The sequence below is a fragment of the Adiantum capillus-veneris genome, chromosome 5, assembly GCF_014529385.1.
Source record: "Adiantum capillus-veneris isolate H3 chromosome 5, ASM1452938v2, whole genome shotgun sequence".
In the NCBI taxonomy this organism is placed as follows: Eukaryota; Viridiplantae; Streptophyta; class Polypodiopsida; order Polypodiales; family Pteridaceae; genus Adiantum; species Adiantum capillus-veneris.
The window spans coordinates 153,679-161,342 of NC_140935.1; positions in this window are offsets into that span (position 1 = coordinate 153,679).

Below are 7,664 nucleotides of genomic sequence, written 5' to 3' on the forward strand. Positions count from 1 at the left end.
TGCTTCTATGTTACAATTTCATTTACCTCTCCTAAAAATATCTAAAATTCAGCATCTTAACCATGATAACTTCTGCAAATTGAAGATTTTTCATCAACAAATCCTCTTTTCATCGTGGTGATCAACCGTGGCGGCGGCGTAAAGAAGCGAAGAAGAAGAAGAAGACCAGCGGTCATTTTTTCCACAATCTACACAAGGGTGAGTTCAAGCTTCTTCAAAGCTTCACCATCTCAATGATTCTCTTTTAATTCACCCCTCTTCCTTCATCAAATCAACTCACTCTACCCATTGTAAATGTAACATTAACTTTCTAGTGATTACTAACGACTAACATACTAACACAAAATAGCATTGACCTAACCATAAAAGACACCTCACCTCAAGACATGTACAAAGTAACTCTCTCTCTCTCTCTCTCTCTCTCTCTCTCTCTCTCTCCTTACTTACTTTCACCTTATCTACCATCAATAATGCTCTCTTTTGAGCCCACACCCATGACTCAAGCAGACAAAGAAGGCCCGCAATGTTTTGATATTCAAAAAAATCATAATCCTGATTTGTTAGCTAGTAAATTAGGATTTCCAATAATCTTTATGAGGGGTCTCCAACCTATAAATAGACCCCTCTCCTTCTTGTAAAACAACCTCCAACATCTCACATAGCACCCCAACACTCTATGCGTGAGGAGAGACTTAGGTGTAGCAACCACTTGTGAGCTTCACTCTTGGTGTGAGAGAAGCCTTCAAGCTACACATTGCAAGTGAGAGAGCGTGAGTTCCACAAATCTCAAAACCACTATTGTACATGCTCCTTCATCATCAATAAATCGAGGTTTGGTGCATCAAAGGCGTGATTCGACGTTCAAATCTTCGTCCTTCCATTTGTGTAATACGGTTTGGTGAATTCAAGGTGACTTGTGTATTTTGGGGTTTTATCGGTTGATCTTGATTTTAGAAAGTGTTTTAGTGTGTTTTTCATTGCCAGTTTTGTGTCCATTGTAAGAGGGTATTGTGGTGAGAGGTCTCCCACACCCTAAGACAGTGTGTGTGTGTTTTGGCAATGATTAGCAATCACTAAGCATTGAGTGAGTTTTGTACAAGTTCTACGATAGCATCATAACGAACCATCTCCATTTGCAAGTCACAAATAAGGTATTACGCAAGATCCTTTATCTCTCTCTTCCCTTTGCTCTAGCTCTCTCTGGTCCATTTCATGTGTGTCTTGGTGTGAGGTTGCTTGTGTGTGTTGTGTGGTGCATCTTCTTGGTTGTGCCAAAATCTCTCTTGCGTCCTAGTTCGCATACCATAACTAGGTGGTGCCCCTATCTTGTTTGGGTTTGGTTGTGGGTTTGTTGTTGTGTTGTGCTTGTGGTTGCCCCAGCCCCAATTGAGCAGCACGGGAGTCTTGAGGGGTGTTTAGAGTTCGCCTCTCTTGTTGCCCGCCCCGGACCGCCTCACCATCAACAGGAACAAAGCGTTGTAATGGACTCCCATTCAACATTGTTGTCTGCTTGATGGGCCACTTTAGCAAAGTGATGCTACCCACTTCAACCACATCATCAATGCTTGCATTTTCTCTTTCAATGCCCACACCCACACAATCAGGACCAAGTTCCTGAAAGTTGACATAATCATGTGAAAATACATATAAGATGGTCCCTTCATTCATGGTTTGCATCATTGTGTCATCTTTTAAAAGGACCCTCTGATTTCTCCAAGACTCTCGAATCATTGCTTCAAATTCTGGGCTTGTCATAGGTATTGCATCTGTAACTAGAGGATCAGAATGATCATGTTCTTCATCACCATTGTAGCTTTCGTGTGGATCAATTAAGTTCCCATTTAATACAAAAGATTGCAAAAGAAGCTTTGACCATCGAACAACACTCCATAATGAGCCTTGGAGAGATGAAGTATCCATTGTAGGAAAAGGTAGGACCACATCCTTCAAGCATTCCTCCACTAGTATGGAGACATTTCCCAGCCCTATCTTTGTACCACCACAAGTGGAATTTGGATCTGTTCTACACACACAACCAATACCAACGATTTCATTGTCAAGTATCATATGTACTTTCTCCCCAGATTCGAAGTCCATCCTGTAAGTAAAAAGATTACATTGTTAAATCCATAGTTAAATCCATAGTTATAGAAAAATACTCTTCAAACAAAAAATCATGCTACAACATGAAAAAGGTTTGCATAGGTTGGACAAGTGGTGAACCTTGAGACCAAATCCTCCTTGCTATATTAATGGAAGCAAGGTTGGACAAGTGGTGGACCTTGAAACCAAAGCCTCTTTGCTATATGAGAGCATAGGTTGGACAAGTGGTGGACCTAGTTGTAATACCCACTGCCACCTATCAACTACTATAGGACTATGCTTTCCAATGTCCAAGTATCCCTTGAGTCTTTCAAGGTTGAACACGTGGTGGACCTTGAAACAAAAATCCCCTTTCTATATCAGAGCATAGCTTAGACAAGTGGTGGACCTAGTTATAATGCCCAATATCCAAGGTGAAATACCTTAGGACTTTGCTACCTTGCTTGCCAATGTTTACGTAGCCCCTCATTTCTTTAATGGAAGTAAGGTTGGACAAGTGGTGGACCTTGAAACCAAAGCCTCTTTGCTATATTAGAGCATAGGTTGGACCTAGTTTTAATACCCACTGCCACCTATCAACTACTATAGGACTATGCTTTCCAATGTCCAAGTATCCCTTGAGTCTTTCAAGGTTGAACACGTGGTGGACCTTGAAACGAAAATCCCCTTTCTATATTAGAAAGGTTGAACACATGGTGGACCTTGAAACGAAAATACCCTTTCTTTATCAGAGCATAGCTTGGATAAGTGGTGGACCTAGTTATAATGCCCAATATCCAAGGTGAAACACCTTAGGACCTTGCTACCTTGCTTGCCAATGTTTACGTAGCCCCTCATTTCTTTAATGGAAGCAAGGTTGGACAAGTGGTGGACCTTGAAAGCAAAGCCTCTTTGCTATATGAGAGCATAGGTTGGACCTAGTTGTAATACCCACTGCCACCTATCAACTACTATAGGACTATGCTTTCCAATGTCCAAGTATCCCTTGAGTCTTGCAAGGTTGAACACGTGGTGGACCTTGAAACCAAAATCCCCTTTCTATATCAGAGCATAGCTTGGACAAGTGGTGGACCTAGTTATAATGCCCCTCCTTTCTTTAATGGAAGAAAGGTTGGAAAAGTGGTGAATCTTGAAACCCAAACCCTTTGGCTATATATAGAGGATATCTTGGACAAGTGGTGGGCTTAGTTGTAGTGTCCAAGGTCCAAGGTGAACTATGTAAAGACCTTACTTCCAAAAACAAAGTCGTACAAGTGGTTCTCCTTGAAACCAAAACCTCCTTAGTGTATTAGAACATAGCTTGGAGAAGTGGTGGACTTAGTTGTAATGGTGAATGTCCAAAGCAAACTATTATAGGACCTTGCTTCCCAAATCAAGTTTGGACAAGTGGTGGATCTTGAAACCAAAACCCCCTTACTCTATTAGAGCATAGCTTAGATAAGTGGTGGACCTAGCTGCCATGGAAAATGTTCAATCTGAACTGCTGCAGGACCTTGCTATTAAATGTCTAAGTAGAGCTAGCTTCTTTAATGGAATCAAGGTTGGGAAAGTGGTGCATCTTGAAACCAAAAGCCCTTTATTGTATTAGAGCATAGCTTGGACAAGTGAGGGACCTAGTTTTAATGTGTGATGTCCAAAGAAAAGTATTACAAGACCTTGCTTTCCAATATTTGAATTGGTCAAGTGGTTAAAACTAAGTATAAAACTTTGACCATTTTCTTCTCAAATTGCCAAAAAGCTAGTTTTAGACACCCCTAAATGAAAATGGTTTAGGGTGGCCTTAAACAATGTTTTTTCAAAGACTTGAACAAAAGGGTTGCCGAAGAGTAATGACAATTTATTGTGGCTTGAAGTGCCTGAGTATGTGAAAACAAGCCTAGGTTTTCCACGAGGCAAAAGGTGACATAATAAGAACATTGGAAAAATTGTCCACTCTATATCATTATATTAAGAAAAATTGGGTTTCCATATCTAAATGGATCTTTGCTTGGATAAGTGGTAGACCTTGAGACCTAAATACCCATTCTACACTAGAGCATTGGTTAAGCCTTATACACTTCAAGCATACCTTTAACAACAAGTAGTAGTTATTAGTTGACTTAAGTCTAGTTGAACTCCATGGTATTGAGACTAAGAGAGAGTGTAGCATAAAAAAGAGTCAGGATTTTAATTTGACTTTCTTTCTATTTATGAGTAGATCATAGATGGATTTTGGTATCTAATAAAACCTTAGGGTAGACAATGTAAAACTCATGTCTATTGTTGTGTTTGCATTAAGTGTTCTTGTTCTTTAATTTCAGAACCATTACAGAAAAATGGATTGGCTATATGCTGGCATAAATTGAAGAAAACTATTGAATTACCCATCCAACCTCCTCCAAGACCTTGTCCAAGGAATGAATCACCTCCTTATCACCTACCACTTGCTTTCAAGGACATCAAAAGAGTACTTATCTTGGATCTAGAGGGGTTACTTCTCAAGACAGTTGAGATGAAACATGGAGATTCTATGCCATCTTGGGCTCAACACATGCGACTTGTGGAGGACAAAGATGAAGTTTATCATGTGGTGCGACCAGACGCACAAAGTTTTTTGGATTTTTGTGCTGAATACTTTGAGCTATGGATATGGAGTTGCTATAACTTAACAAGGGTGCAACACATCACACAAATATGTTTTCCTGAGCAGTATACCAAGTTCAAGGTGTTTATGAGTAACAAAAATTTCCAAAATCCAAATATCATGTTAGGATTTACAAGGGTTTATCACAAAAATCTCAGTGATATTTGGAAGATATTTGAGGATTTGGATGCAAACAATACCTTAATTTTTTATGACACTCCATATAGGGTGATGTGGAACATGCCAGGGACATATCTTATATTTCCAAAGATGTGGAGGCAAACTTCCGAGCAACTTCAAAACTTCTTGCAGAGAACCATAATTCCATGGTTGGTAGGATGGTTGTATGCAAGAGATAAGAGAGTATATACATACAACACAATTGTAAATCAGTATAGTGATTCTGAGACAAATTATGTCCTTGGTGTGTACTTGTCAACACGAAAGCATTGAATAGATATGGCTATAAGATGCTTTTTTTATTCTAGTGTGTATCTTTCAACATTTGTATAATTTGATATAGTCTTTTTTTTTTTTTTAAAGGTGTGCCAATTTTATGAACACTTGAATGGAGTGCACCCTACTCTAAGGGGACTTCAATGTACTATTGGAGTGCATCCTATTGTAAGGGGACTCTGATGTATTGCTAGAGTGCACCCAAATTTTTGGGGACTCATTTTTTATTTGATTGGGGCCTATGTTGAGTCATATAGTAAAAGAAATTCATTTTTTGTCAATTCATATTGAGGTTGCATTTATTTGGAACAATGAAAGAATTGATGTTTGATGTCAAAATAAAACTTGTAAGTGTGGATCAGAGAATTCATGGACTTTAAATATGTGAGAGGGATATTTTTCTTGGGCACAAATGTTTGCTTCAAGAATTTTGTCATTACATACTTTATGTGAAAGAGTTTTAGAACCTAAAAGACTTTGAAAACAAAACTATGGAATCTAAGTGCATGTATTCTTGAATGGCTTGAAAGTTGATGTATACATGCATGTCGCCTTGATGAAGATTTAGATCTGACAAGATGGAAAGATATAATTCTTGGACGTTACCTTTGTCAATTTGGTAATAACATATTTAACTTTCTTTTAATATGGGTGAAAAATATATTATTATGTGCATTTGGAACCTAATTGCTTGACCTTCAAACCAAGATTCCTATGTTATTTTTTCATATACTTTTTTGTACTGAATTAAGATTGTGGATGCAAGGTCCACCACTTGTTCAAGCTAGATCTAAGAAAGTATATATACTGAGTCTTCAAACTAGTAAACCAAGGGAAGAGAGAAGCAGGGTCCATCACTTGTCCAAGCTCATCTCTAGACAACATAGAGAGATGTTATGTCTACTAATTGTCCAATATAGTCATGGAGAAATGATAGAAGGTTGATCCACTTGTCCAACCTATCATCTCTAGTAAAATGGGAGGTTTGGCCTTAAGATTCACCATGTAACCAACATATACTTCATTGTATTATGAAGAGTAGAAAAGAAAAGCTCCACCACTTGTCTAAGGTAGTTCCAAAATCAACATGGAGAGAAGCAAGCTTCACCATTTGTCCAAGATAGGTTCCATTAAAACATGGAAAACCTCATATATGTTGTACATGGAAGCTTTTTTCCAAGGTCCACCACTTGTCCAAGCTAGGATCCATTAAAACATGGATAGAAACAAGGCTCCACAACTCGTCCAACCTTTATAGCTGCGAAGTGTACCGGTTGTCTAAACTAGGCATGGGAAAATATTAGAAGGTCCACCACTTATCCAATATATTATCTCTAATAGCATGGGAGGTTTGGTCTCAAGATTTAGGAATTGGCTGACCTGTATTTCATTGTATTATGATGAATTTGGTTTTAAAGTCAACTACTTATCCAAGCTATAAGTTTATATCTTGAATGGTATTCCTTCCCATCACTTAGAAAACCAATGATATGTTGTACATGGGGGGGTTTGTTACAAGGTCCACCACTTGTCCAAGCTAGTTTCATTGAAACATGGATGAAGACAAGCTCCACCATTTGTTAAAGCTAGACTCCATTGAAATCTAGAAAATCCATTCTATGTTGTACATGGGGTTTTTGTTTTAAGGTCCAACACTTGTCCAAGCTAAGATCCATTGAAACATGGAGTAGAGAAACACTCCACCACTTGTCCAAGCTAGGCAACATTGATAGTAGTTGGTTTATTTTGAAGATCCACCACGTGTCTAAGCTAACTCTATTGAAACATAGAGAGAAGCAAAGGTCCACCAACTGTTCAAGCTAGGCTCCATTGAAACATGGACAGAAGAAAGCTCCACCATTTCTCCAAGATAGACTCCATTGAAACATGGAGAGAATCAAAGGTCCACCATTTCTCCAAGCCAAGATCTAGTTGTCCAACCTATAAGGTTATATCTTAAATGGTAATCTTTCTAATCACTTGGAATACCCATGATATGTTTTACATGGGGGTTTTGTTCCAAGATCACCACTTGTCCAAGCTAACTCTATTGAAACATAGAGAGAAGCAAAGGTCCACCACTTGTCCAAGCTAGTCTCCATTGAAACAAGGAGAGAAGCAAGCTCCATCATTTCTCCAAGATAGGCTAGCATGGATAAGTGCCCCTTGAAACCAACCTTCCTATGAGGCAATAGAGCATATGCTACATATTTTATGTATGCCCCATGCCTCAAATTAAGAAGTTATAGATTAGAAGTGGACCTTGCTTAAATGTCACATGCAATAAATTAAGGAAAAATAGCCAAGTGGATTGTATTCCTCAATGGATCCTTGCTTTCACAAGTTGTGAACCTTGAGTCACTTTTACATTAACTTGGACAAGTGGTGGACCTAGAAACCAAGCTCTCCATGTTGAGATAAGTTGTAGGTAGGACAGTAGAACATAGACAACGATAATGGATGCAATATACTCCTCTCCTAA